General features: G+C 47.0%; 1 long non-coding RNA gene across 1 annotated transcript in view; it reads right to left on the bottom strand.

Moving 5' to 3' along the window:
* LOC125774499 (uncharacterized) overlaps positions 1–13984 on the bottom strand; it is a 55635-nt gene extending 41651 nt beyond the window's left edge. The window contains exons 1-2 of the long non-coding RNA XR_007420977.1: positions 13168–13984; positions 2871–2940 (exon numbers count right to left, since the gene is read on the bottom strand). This is a non-coding gene — a long non-coding RNA (uncharacterized LOC125774499). The remainder of the gene's footprint in view (positions 1–2870; positions 2941–13167) is intronic.
* Between the last annotated feature and the right edge of the window lie 1037 nt (positions 13985–15021).

Consider the following 15021-nt stretch of genomic DNA (forward strand, 5'->3'; position numbering starts at 1 on the left):
ATTAGCCAAGACACCTTAGCCAAGACACTTTAGCCAAGACACCTTAGCCAAGACACATTAGCCAAGACACCTTAGCCAAGACGCATTAGCCAAGACACATTAGCCAAGACACATTAGCCAAGACACCTTAGCCAAGACACCTTAGCCAAGACACCTTAGCCGAGACACATTAGCCAAGACACCTAAGCCAAGACACCTTAGCCAAGACACCTTAGCCAAGACACATTAGCCAAGACACATTAGCCAAGACACCTTAGCCAAGACACATTAGCCAAGACACCTTAGCCAAGACACCTTAGCCAAGACACATTAGCCAAGACACATTAGCCAAGAAACCTTAGCCAAGACACATTAGCAAAGACACCTTAGCCGAGACACATTAGCCAAGACACCTTAGCCAAGACACCTTAGCCAAGACACCTTAGCCAAGACACATTAGCCAAGACACCTTAGCCAAGACACATTAGCCAAGACACCTTAGCCAAGACACCTTAGCCAAGACACCTTAGCCAAGACACATTAGCCAAGACACATTAGCCAAGACACCTTAGCCAAGACACATTAGCCAAGACACCTTAGCCGAGACACATTAGCCAAGACACCTTAGCCAAGACACCTTAGCCAAGACACATTAGCCAAGACACCTTAGCCGAGACACATTAGCCAAGACACTTTAGCCAAGACACCTAAGCCGAGACACATTAGCCAAGACACATAAGAAAAGACACCTTAGCCAAGACACATTAGCCAAGACACCTAAGCCGAGACACATTAGCCAAGACACTTTAGCCAAGACACCTTTGCCGAGACACATTAGCCAAGACACCTTAGCCAAGACACCTTAGCCAAGACACCTTAGCCAAGACACCTTAGCCAGGACACATTAGCCGAGACACATTAGCCAAGACACCTTAGCCAAGACACATTAGCCAAGACACCTTAGCCAAGACACCTTAGCCAAGACACTTTAGCCAAGACACATTAGCCAAGACACATTAGCCAAGACACATTAGCCAAGACACCTTAGCCAAGACACATTAGCCAAGACACCTTAGCCAAGACACGTTAGCCAAGACACATTAGCCAAGACACCTTAGCCAAGACACATTAGCCAAGACACATTAGCCGAGACACCTTAGCCAAGACACATTAGCCAAGACACATTAGCCAAGACACCTTAGCCAAGACACATTAGCCAAGACACATTAGCCAAGACACCTTAGCCAAGACACATTAGCCAAGACACATTAGCCAAGACACCTTAGCCAAGACACCTTAGCCACGACACATTAGCCAAGACACCTTAGCCAAGACACCTTAGCCAAGACACATTAGCCAAGACACATTAGTCAGGATACATTAGCCAAGACACATAAGCCAAGACACATTAGCCAAGACACCTTAGCCAAGACACATTAGCCAAGACACCTTAGCCGAGACACATTAGCCAAGACACATTAGCCAGGACACATTAGCCAAGACACCTTAGCCAAGACACCTTAGCCAAGACACCTTAGCCAAGACACATTAGCCAAGACACCTTAGCCAAGACACCTTAGCCAAGACACATTAGCCAAGACACCTAAGCCAAGACACCTTAGCCAAGACACCTTAGCCGAGACACATTAGCCAAGACACCTTAGCCAAGACACCTTAGCCAAGACACCTTAGTCAAGACACATTAGCCAAGACACCTTAGCCAAGACACCTTAGCCAAGACACATTAGCCAAGACACTTTAGCCAAGACATATTAGCCAAGACACTTTAGCCAAGACACCTTAGCCGAGACACATTAGCCAAGACACCTTAGCCAAGACACCTTAGCCAAGACACCTTAGAAAAGACACCTTAGCCAAGACACTTTAGCCGAGACACATTAGCCAAGACACCTTAGCCAAGACACCTTAGCCAAGACACATTAGCCAAGACACCTTAGCCAAGACACATTAGCCAAGACACTTTAGCCAAGACACATTAGCCGAGACACATTAGCCAAGACACATTAGCCAAGACACCTTAGCCAAGACACATTAGCCAAGACACCTTAGCCAAGACACCTTAGCCAAGACACATTAGCCAAGACACCTTAGCCAAGACACATTAGCCAAGACACCTTAGCCGAGACACATTAGCCAAGACACCTTAGCCAAGACACCTTAGCCAAGACACCTTAGCCAAGACACCTTAGCCAAGACACTTTAGCCGAGACACATTAGCCAAGACACCTTAGCCAAGACACCTTAGCCAAGACACATTAGCCAAGACACTTTAGCCAAGACACATTAGCCAAGACACATTAGCCAAGACACCTTAGCCAAGACACCTTAGCCAAGACACATTAGCCAAAACACCTTAGCCGAGACACATTAGCCAAGACACCTTAGCCAAGACACCTTAGCCAAGACACCTTAGCCAAGACACCTTAGCCAAGACACATTAGCCAAGACACCTTAGCCGAGACACATTAGCCAAGACACCTTAGCCAAGACACATTAGCCAAGACACCTTAGCCAAGACACCTTAGCCAAGACACATTAGCCAAGACACCTTAGCCAAGACACATTAGCCAAGACACATTAGCCGAGACACCTTAGCCAAGACACATTAGCCAAGACACATTAGCCAAGACACCTTAGCCAAGACACATTAGCCAAGACACATTAGCCAAGACACCTTAGCCAAGACACATTAGCCAAGACACATTAGCCAAGACACCTTAGCCAAGACACCTTAGCCACGACACATTAGCCAAGACACCTTAGCCAAGACACCTTAGCCAAGACACATTAGCCAAGACACATTAGTCAGGATACATTAGCCAAGACACATAAGCCAAGACACATTAGCCAAGACACCTTAGCCAAGACACATTAGCCAAGACACCTTAGCCAAGACACATTAGCCAAGACACATTAGCCAGGACACATTAGCCAAGACACCTTAGCCAAGACACCTTAGCCAAGACACCTTAGCCAAGACACATTAGCCAAGACACCTTAGCCAAGACACCTTAGCCAAGACACATTAGCCAAGACACCTAAGCCAAGACACCTTAGCCAAGACACCTTAGCCGAGACACATTAGCCAAGACACCTTAGCCAAGACACCTTAGCCAAGACACCTTAGCCAAGACACCTTAGCCAAGACACATTAGCCAAGACACCTTAGCCAAGACACCTTAGCCAAGACACATTAGCCAAGACACTTTAGCCAAGACATATTAGCCAAGACACTTTAGCCAAGACACCTTAGCCGAGACACATTAGCCAAGACACCTTAGCCAAGACACCTTAGCCAAGACACCTTAGCCAAGACACCTTAGCCAAGACACTTTAGCCGAGACACATTAGCCAAGACACCTTAGCCAAGACACCTTAGCCAAGACACATTAGCCAAGACACCTTAGCCAAGACACATTAGCCAAGACACTTTAGCCAAGACACATTAGCCGAGACACATTAGCCAAGACACATTAGCCAAGACACCTTAGCCAAGACACATTAGCCAAGACACCTTAGCCAAGACACCTTAGCCAAGACACATTAGCCAAGACACCTTAGCCAAGACACATTAGCCAAGACACCTTAGCCGAGACACATTAGCCAAGACACCTTAGCCAAGACACCTTAGCCAAGACACCTTAGCCAAGACACCTTAGCCAAGACACTTTAGCCGAGACACATTAGCCAAGACACCTTAGCCAAGACACCTTAGCCAAGACACATTAGCCAAGACACTTTAGCCAAGACACATTAGCCAAGACACATTAGCCAAGACACCTTAGCCAAGACACCTTAGCCAAGACACATTAGCCAAGACACCTTAGCCGAGACACATTAGCCAAGACACCTTAGCCAAGACACCTTAGCCAAGACACCTTAGCCAAGACACTTTAGCCGAGACACATTAGCCAAGACACCTTAGCCAAGACACCTTAGCCAAGACACATTAGCCAAGACACATTAGCCAAGACACTTTAGCCAAGACACATTAGCCGAGACACATTAGCCAAGACACATTAGCCAAGACACCTTAGCCAAGACACATTAGCCAAGACACCTTAGCCAAGACACCTTAGCCAAGACACATTAGCCAAGGCACATTAGCCGAGACACATTAGCCAAGACATTTTAGCCAAGACACCTTAGCCGAGACACATTAGCCGAGACACCTTAGCCAAGACACCTTAGCCAAGACACCTTAGCCAAGACACCTTAGCCAAGACACTTTAGACGAGACACATTAGCCAAGACACCTTAGCCAAGACACCTTAGCCAAGACACTTTAGACGAGACACATTAGCCAAGACACCTTAGCCAAGACACCTTAGCCAAGACACCTTAGCCAAGACACATTAGCCAAGACACCTTAGCCAAGACACATTAGCCAAGACACCTTTGCCGAGACACATTAGCCAAGACACCTTAGCCAAGACACCTTAGCCAAGACACCTTAGCCAAGACACCTTAGCCAGGACACATTAGCCGAGACACATTAGCCAAGACACCTTAGCCAAGACACATTAGCCAAGACACCTTAGCCAAGACACCTTAGCCAAGACACTTTAGCCAAGACACATTAGCCAAGACACATTAGCCAAGACACATTAGCCAAGACACCTTAGCCAAGACACATTAGCCAAGACACCTTAGCCAAGACACCTTAGCCAAGACACATTAGCCAAGACACCTTAGCCAAGACACATTAGCCAAGACACATTAGCCGATACACCTTAGCCAAGACACATTAGCCAAGACACATTAGCCAAGACACCTTAGCCAAGACACATTAGCCAAGACACATTAGCCAAGACACCTTAGCCAAGACACATTAGCCAAGACACCTTTGCCGAGACACATTAGCCAAGACACCTTAGCCAAGACACCTTAGCCAAGACACCTTAGCCAAGACACCTTAGCCAGGACACATTAGCCAAGACACCTTAGCCAAGACACATTAGCCAAGACACCTTAGCCAAGACACATTAGCCAAGACACCTTTGCCGAGACACATTAGCCAAGACATCTTAGCCAAGACACCTTAGCCAAGACACCTTAGCCAAGACACCTTAGCCAGGACACATTAGCCGAGACACATTAGCCAAGACACCTTAGCCAAGACACATTAGCCAAGGCACATTAGCCGAGACACATTAGCCAAGACATTTTAGCCAAGACACCTTAGCCGAGACACATTAGCCGAGACACCTTAGCCAAGACACCTTAGCCAAGACACCTTAGCCAAGACACCTTAGCCAAGACACTTTAGACGAGACACATTAGCCAAGACACCTTAGCCAAGACACCTTAGCCAAGACACTTTAGACGAGACACATTAGCCAAGACACCTTAGCCAAGACACCTTAGCCAAGACACCTTAGCCAAGACACCTTAGCCAAGACACATTAGCCAAGACACCTTAGCCAAGACACATTAGCCAAGACACCTTTGCCGAGACACATTAGCCAAGACACCTTAGCCAAGACACCTTAGCCAAGACACCTTAGCCAAGACACCTTAGCCAGGACACATTAGCCGAGACACATTAGCCAAGACACCTTAGCCAAGACACATTAGCCAAGACACCTTAGCCAAGACACCTTAGCCAAGACACTTTAGCCAAGACACATTAGCCAAGACACATTAGCCAAGACACATTAGCCAAGACACCTTAGCCAAGACACATTAGCCAAGACACCTTAGCCAAGACACCTTAGCCAAGACACATTAGCCAAGACACCTTAGCCAAGACACATTAGCCAAGACACATTAGCCGATACACCTTAGCCAAGACACATTAGCCAAGACACATTAGCCAAGACACCTTAGCCAAGACACATTAGCCGAGACACATTAGCCAAGACACCTTAGCCAAGACACATTAGCCAAGACACATTAGCCAAGACACCTTAGCCAAGACACCTTAGCCACGACACATTAGCCAAGACACCTTAGCCAAGACACCTTAGCCAAGACACATTAGCCAAGACACATTAGTCAGGATACATTAGCCAAGACACATAAGCCAAGACACATTAGCCAAGACACCTTAGCCAAGACACATTAGCCAAGACACCTTAGCCGAGACACATTAGCCAAGACACATTAGCCAGGACACATTAGCCAAGACACCTTAGCCAAGACACCTTAGCCAAGACACATTAGCCAAGACACCTTAGCCAAGACACCTTAGCCACGACACATTAGCCAAGACACCTTAGCCAAGACACATTAGCCAAGACACATTAGCCAAGACACCTTAGCCAAGACACATTAGCCAAGACACATTAGCCAAGACACCTTAGCCAAGACACCTTAGCCACGACACATTAGCCAAGACACCTTAGCCGAGACACATTAGCCAAGACACCTTAGCCAAGACACCTTAGCCAAGACACCTTAGCCAAGACACCTTAGCCAAGACACATTAGCCAAGACACTTTAGCCAAGACACATTAGCCGAGACACATTAGCCAAGACACATTAGCCAAGACACCTTAGCCAAGACACATTAGCCAAGACACCATAGCCAAGACACCTTAGCCAAGACACTTTAGCCAAGACACATTAGCCAAGACACATTAGCCAAGACACATTAGCCAAGACACCTTAGCCAAGACACCTTAGCCACGACACATTAGCCAAGACACCTTAGCCAAGACACCTTAGCCAAGACACATTAGCCAAGACACATTAGTCAGGATACATTAGCCAAGACACATAAGCCAAGACACATTAGCCAAGACACCTTAGCCAAGACACATTAGCCAAGACACCTTAGCCAAGACACATTAGCCAAGACACATTAGCCAAGACACCTTAGCCAAGACACCTTAGCCGAGACACATTAGCCAAGACACATTAGCCAAGACACCTTAGCCAAGACACATTAGCCAAGACACTTTAGCCAAGACACATTAGCCGAGACACATTAGCCAAGACACATTAGCCAAGACACCTTAGCCAAGACACATTAGCCAAGACACCTTAGCCAAGACACCTTAGCCAAGACACATTAGCCAAGACACCTTAGCCAAGACACATTAGCCAAGACACATTAGCCAAGACACCTTAGCCAAGACACATTAGCCAAGACACATTAGCCAAGACACCTTAGCCAAGACACATTAGCCAAGACACATTAGCCGAGACACCTTAGCCAAGACACATTAGCCAAGACACATTAGCCAAGACACCTTAGCCAAGACACATTAGCCAAGACACATTAGCCAAGACACCTTAGCCAAGACACATTAGCCAAGACACATTAGCCAAGACACCTTAGCCAAGACACCTTAGCCACGACACATTAGCCAAGACACCTTAGCCAAGACACCTTAGCCAAGACACATTAGCCAAGACACATTAGTCAGGATACATTAGCCAAGACACATAAGCCAAGACACATTAGCCAAGACACCTTAGCCAAGACACATTAGCCAAGACACCTTAGCCGAGACACATTAGCCAAGACACATTAGCCAGGACACATTAGCCAAGACACCTTAGCCAAGACACCTTAGCCAAGACACCTTAGCCAAGACACATTAGCCAAGACACCTTAGCCAAGACACCTTAGCCAAGACACATTAGCCAAGACACCTTAGCCAAGACACCTTAGCCAAGACACCTTAGCCGAGACACATTAGCCAAGACACCTTAGCCAAGACACCTTAGCCAAGACACCTTAGCCAAGACACCTTAGTCAAGACACATTAGCCAAGACACATTAGCCAAGACACCTTAGCCAAGACACATTAGCCAAGACACTTTAGCCAAGACATATTAGCCAAGACACTTTAGCCAAGACACCTTAGCCGAGACACATTAGCCAAGACACCTTAGCCAAGACACCTTAGCCAAGACACCTTAGCCAAGACACCTTAGCCAAGACACTTTAGCCGAGACACATTAGCCAAGACACCTTAGCCAAGACACCTTAGCCAAGACACATTAGCCAAGACACCTTAGCCAAGACACATTAGCCAAGACACTTTAGCCAAGACACATTAGCCGAGACACATTAGCCAAGACACATTAGCCAAGACACCTTAGCCAAGACACATTAGCCAAGACACCTTAGCCAAGACACCTTAGCCAAGACACATTACACATTAGCCAAGACACCTTAGCCAAGACACATTAGCCAAGACACCTTAGCCGAGACACATTAGCCAAGACACCTTAGCCAAGACACCTTAGCCAAGACACCTTAGCCAAGACACCTTAGCCAAGACACTTTAGCCGAGACACATTAGCCAAGACACCTTAGCCAAGACACCTTAGCCAAGACACATTAGCCAAGACACTTTAGCCAAGACACATTAGCCAAGACACATTAGCCAAGACACCTTAGCCAAGACACCTTAGCCAAGACACATTAGCCAAGACACCTTAGCCGAGACACATTAGCCAAGACACCTTAGCCAAGACACCTTAGCCAAGACACCTTAGCCAAGACACCTTAGCCAAGACACCTTAGCCAAGACACATTAGCCAAGACACCTTAGCCGAGACACCTTAGCCAAGACACATTAGCCAAGACACCTTAGCCAAGACACATTAGCCAAGACACATTAGCCAAGACACCTTAGCCAAGACACCTTAGCCGAGACACATTAGCCAAGACACCTTAGCCAAGACACCTTAGCCAAGACACCTTAGCCAAGACACCTTAGCCAAGACACTTTAGCCGAGACACATTAGCCAAGACACCTTAGCCAAGACACCTTAGCCAAGACACATTAGCCAAGACACCTTAGCCAAGACACATTAGCCAAGACACTTTAGCCAAGACACATTAGCCGAGACACATTAGCCAAGACACATTAGCCAAGACACCTTAGCCAAGACACATTAGCCAAGACACCTTAGCCAAGACACCTTAGCCAAGACACATTAGCCAAGACACCTTAGCCAAGACACATTAGCCAAGACACCTTAGCCAAGACACATTAGCCAAGACACCTTAGCCAAGACACATTAGCCAAGACACTTTAGCCAAGACACATTAGCCGAGACACATTAGCCAAGACACATTAGCCAAGACACCTTAGCCAAGACACATTAGCCAAGACACCTTAGCCAAGACACCTTAGCCAAGACACATTAGCCAAGACACCTTAGCCAAGACACATTAGCCAAGACACCTTAGCCGAGACACATTAGCCAAGACACCTTAGCCAAGACACCTTAGCCAAGACACCTTAGCCAAGACACCTTAGCCAAGACACTTTAGCCGAGACACATTAGCCAAGACACCTTAGCCAAGACACCTTAGCCAAGACACATTAGCCAAGACACTTTAGCCAAGACACATTAGCCAAGACACATTAGCCAAGACACCTTAGCCAAGACACCTTAGCCAAGACACATTAGCCAAGACACCTTAGCCGAGACACATTAGCCAAGACACCTTAGCCAAGACACCTTAGCCAAGACACCTTAGCCAAGACACCTTAGCCAAGACACCTTAGCCAAGACACCTTAGCCAAGACACCTTAGCCAAGACACCTTAGCCAAGACACTTTAGCCGAGACACATTAGCCAAGACACCTTAGCCAAGACACCTTAGCCAAGACACATTAGCCAAGACACCTTAGCCAAGACACATTAGCCAAGACACTTTAGCCAAGACACATTAGCCGAGACACATTAGCCAAGACACATTAGCCAAGACACCTTAGCCAAGACACATTAGCCAAGACACCTTAGCCAAGACACCTTAGCCAAGACACCTTAGCCAAGACACATTAGCCAAGACACCTTAGCCGAGACACATTAGCCAAGACACCTTAGCCAAGACACCTTAGCCAAGACACCTTAGCCAAGACACCTTAGCCAAGACACATTAGCCAAGACACCTTAGCCGAGACACCTTAGCCAAGACACATTAGCCAAGACACCTTAGCCAAGACACATTAGCCAAGACACATTAGCCAAGACACTTTAGCCAAGACACCTTAGCCGAGACACATTAGCCAAGACACCTTAGCCAAGACACCTTAGCCAAGACACCTTAGCCAAGACACCTTAGCCAAGACACTTTAGCCGAGACACATTAGCCAAGACACCTTAGCCAAGACACCTTAGCCAAGACACATTAGCCAAGACACCTTAGCCAAGACACATTAGCCAAGACACTTTAGCCAAGACACATTAGCCGAGACACATTAGCCAAGACACATTAGCCAAGACACCTTAGCCAAGACACATTAGCCAAGACACCTTAGCCAAGACACCTTAGCCAAGACACATTAGCCAAGACACCTTAGCCAAGACACATTAGCCAAGACACCTTAGCCGAGACACATTAGCCAAGACACCTTAGCCAAGACACCTTAGCCAAGACACCTTAGCCAAGACACCTTAGCCAAGACACTTTAGCCGAGACACATTAGCCAAGACACCTTAGCCAAGACACCTTAGCCAAGACACATTAGCCAAGACACTTTAGCCAAGACACATTAGCCAAGACACATTAGCCAAGACACCTTAGCCAAGACACCTTAGCCAAGACACATTAGCCAAGACACCTTAGCCGAGACACATTAGCCAAGACACCTTAGCCAAGACACCTTAGCCAAGACACCTTAGCCAAGACACATTAGCCAAGACACCTTAGCCAAGACACCTTAGCCAAGACACCTTAGCCAAGACACCTTAGCCAAGACACATTAGCCAAGACACCTTAGCCAAGACACCTTAGCCAAGACACATTAGCCAAGACACCTTAGCCAAGACACATTAGCCAAGACACATTAGCCAAGACACCTTAGCCAAGACACATTAGCCAAGACACATTAGCCAAGACACCTTAGCCAAGACACATTAGCCAAGACACATTAGCCAAGACACCTTAGCCAAGACACATTAGCCAAGACACATTAGCCAAGACACCTTAGCCAAGACACATTAGCCAAGACACCTTAGCCGAGACACATTAGCCAAGACACCTTAGCCAAGACACCTTAGCCAAGACACCTTAGCCAAGACACTTTAGCCGAGACACATTAGCCAAGACACTTTAGCCGAGACACATTAGCCAAGACACATTAGCCAAGACACATTAGCCAAGACACATTAGCCAAGACACATTAGCCAAGACACCTTAGCCAAGACACATTAGCCAAGACACATTAGCCAAGACACCTTAGCCAAGACACCTTAGCCAAGACACCTTAGCCAAGACACATTAGCCAAGACACATTAGCCAAGACACCTTAGCCAAGACACATTAGCCAAGACACCTTAGCCAAGACACATTAGCCAAGACACCTTAGCCAAGACACATTAGCCAAGACACATTAGCCAAGACACCTTAGCCAAGACACCTTAGCCACGACACATTAGCCAAGACACCTTAGCCAAGACACCTTAGCCAAGACACCTTAGCCAAGACACCTTAGCCAAGACACTTTAGCCGAGACACATTAGCCAAGACACCTTAGCCAAGACACCTTAGCCAAGACACATTAGCCAAGACACCTTAGCCAAGACACATTAGCCAAGACACTTTAGCCAAGACACATTAGCCGAGACACATTAGCCAAGACACATTAGCCAAGACACCTTAGCCAAGACACATTAGCCAAGACACCTTAGCCAAGACACCTTAGCCAAGACACATTAGCCAAGACACCTTAGCCAAGACACATTAGCCAAGACACCTTAGCCGAGACACATTAGCCAAGACACCTTAGCCAAGACACCTTAGCCAAGACACCTTAGCCAAGACACTTTAGCCGAGACACATTAGCCAAGACACCTTAGCCAAGACACATTAGCCAAGACACATTAGCCAAGACACCTTAGCCAAGACACATTAGCCAAGACACCTTAGCCGAGACACATTAGCCAAGACACCTTAGCCAAGACACCTTAGCCAAGACACCTTAGCCAAGACACTTTAGCCGAGACACATTAGCCAAGACACCTTAGCCAAGACACATTAGCCAAGACACATTAGCCAAGACACCTTAGCCAAGACACATTAGCCAAGTCACATTAGCCAAGACACCTTAGCCAAGACACATTAGCCAAGACACTTTAGCCAAGACACATTAGCCGAGACACATTAGCCAAGACACATTAGCCAAGACACCTTAGCCAAGACACATTAGCCAAGACACCTTAGCCAAGACACCTTAGCCAAGACACATTAGCCAAGACACCTTAGCCAAGACACATTAGCCAAGACACCTTAGCCAAGACACATTAGCCAAGACACCTTAGCCAAGACACATTAGCCAAGACACTTTAGCCAAGACACATTAGCCGAGACACATTAGCCAAGACACATTAGCCAAGACACATTAGCCAAGACACCTTAGCCAAGACACCTTAGCCAAGACACTTTAGACGAGACACATTAGCCAAGACACCTTAGCCAAGACACCTTAGCCAAGACACCTTAGCCAAGACACCTTAGCCAAGACACATTAGCCAAGACACCTTAGCCAAGACACATTAGCCAAGACACCTTTGCCGAGACACATTAGCCAAGACACCTTAGCCAAGACACCTTAGCCAAGACACCTTAGCCAAGACACCTTAGCCAGGACACATTAGCCGAGACACATTAGCCAAGACACCTTAGCCAAGACACATTAGCCAAGACACCTTAGCCAAGACACCTTAGCCAAGACACTTTAGCCAAGACACATTAGCCAAGACACATTAGCCAAGACACATTAGCCAAGACACCTTAGCCAAGACACATTAGCCAAGACACCTTAGCCAAGACACCTTAGCCAAGACACATTAGCCAAGACACCTTAGCCAAGACACATTAGCCAAGACACATTAGCCGATACACCTTAGCCAAGACACATTAGCCAAGACACATTAGCCAAGACACCTTAGCCAAGACACATTAGCCGAGACACATTAGCCAAGACACCTTAGCCAAGACACATTAGCCAAGACACATTAGCCAAGACACCTTAGCCAAGACACCTTAGCCACGACACATTAGCCAAGACACCTTAGCCAAGACACCTTAGCCAAGACACATTAGCCAAGACACATTAGTCAGGATACATTAGCCAAGACACATAAGCCAAGACACATTAGCCAAGACACCTTAGCCAAGACACATTAGCCAAGACACCTTAGCCGAGACACATTAGCCAAGACACATTAGCCAGGACACATTAGCCAAGACACCTTAGCCAAGACACCTTAGCCAAGACACATTAGCCAAGACACCTTAGCCAAGACACCTTAGCCACGACACATTAGCCAAGACACCTTAGCCAAGACACATTAGCCAAGACACATTAGCCAAGACACCTTAGCCAAGACACATTAGCCAAGACACATTAGCCAAGACACCTTAGCCAAGACACCTTAGCCACGACACATTAGCCAAGACACCTTAGCCGAGACACATTAGCCAAGACACCTTAGCCAAGACACCTTAGCCAAGACACCTTAGCCAAGACACCTTAGCCAAGACACATTAGCCAAGACACTTTAGCCAAGACACATTAGCCGAGACACATTAGCCAAGACACATTAGCCAAGACACCTTAGCCAAGACACATTAGCCAAGACACCATAGCCAAGACACCTTAGCCAAGACACTTTAGCCAAGACACATTAGCCAAGACACATTAGCCAAGACACATTAGCCAAGACACCTTAGCCAAGACACCTTAGCCACGACACATTAGCCAAGACACCTTAGCCAAGACACCTTAGCCAAGACACATTAGCCAAGACACATTAGTCAGGATACATTAGCCAAGACACATAAGCCAAGACACATTAGCCAAGACACCTTAGCCAAGACACATTAGCCAAGACACCTTAGCCAAGACACATTAGCCAAGACACATTAGCCAAGACACCTTAGCCAAGACACCTTAGCCGAGACACATTAGCCAAGACACATTAGCCAAGACACCTTAGCCAAGACACATTAGCCAAGACACTTTAGCCAAGACACATTAGCCGAGACACATTAGCCAAGACACATTAGCCAAGACACCTTAGCCAAGACACATTAGCCAAGACACCTTAGCCAAGACACCTTAGCCAAGACACATTAGCCAAGACACCTTAGCCAAGACACATTAGCCAAGACACATTAGCCAAGACACCTTAGCCAAGACACATTAGCCAAGACACATTAGCCAAGACACCTTAGCCAAGACACATTAGCCAAGACACATTAGCCGAGACACCTTAGCCAAGACACATTAGCCAAGACACATTAGCCAAGACACCTTAGCCAAGACACATTAGCCAAGACACATTAGCCAAGACACCTTAGCCAAGACACATTAGCCAAGACACATTAGCCAAGACACCTTAGCCAAGACACCTTAGCCACGACACATTAGCCAAGACACCTTAGCCAAGACACCTTAGCCAAGACACATTAGCCAAGACACATTAGTCAGGATACATTAGCCAAGACACATAAGCCAAGACACATTAGCCAAGACACCTTAGCCAAGACACATTAGCCAAGACACCTTAGCCGAGACACATTAGCCAAGACACATTAGCCAGGACACATTAGCCAAGACACCTTAGCCAAGACACCTTAGCCAAGACACCTTAGCCAAGACACATTAGCCAAGACACCTTAGCCAAGACACCTTAGCCAAGACACATTAGCCAAGACACCTTAGCCAAGACACCTTAGCCAAGACACCTTAGCCGAGACACATTAGCCAAGACACCTTAGCCAAGACACCTTAGCCAAGACACCTTAGCCAAGACACCTTAGTCAAGACACATTAGCCAAGACACATTAGCCAAGACACCTTAGCCAAGACACATTAGCCAAGACACTTTAGCCAAGACATATTAGCCAAGACACTTTAGCCAAGACACCTTAGCCGAGACACATTAGCCAAGACACCTTAGCCAAGACACCTTAGCCAAGACACCTTAGCCAAGACACCTTAGCCAAGACACTTTAGCCGAGACACATTAGCCAAGACACCTTAGCCAAGACACCTTAGCCAAGACACATTAGCCAAGACACCTTAGCCAAGACACATTAGC

Source organism: Anopheles funestus, unplaced genomic scaffold (assembly GCF_943734845.2).
Source record: "Anopheles funestus unplaced genomic scaffold, idAnoFuneDA-416_04 scaffold_13_ctg1, whole genome shotgun sequence".
Taxonomy (NCBI): domain Eukaryota; kingdom Metazoa; phylum Arthropoda; class Insecta; order Diptera; family Culicidae; genus Anopheles; species Anopheles funestus.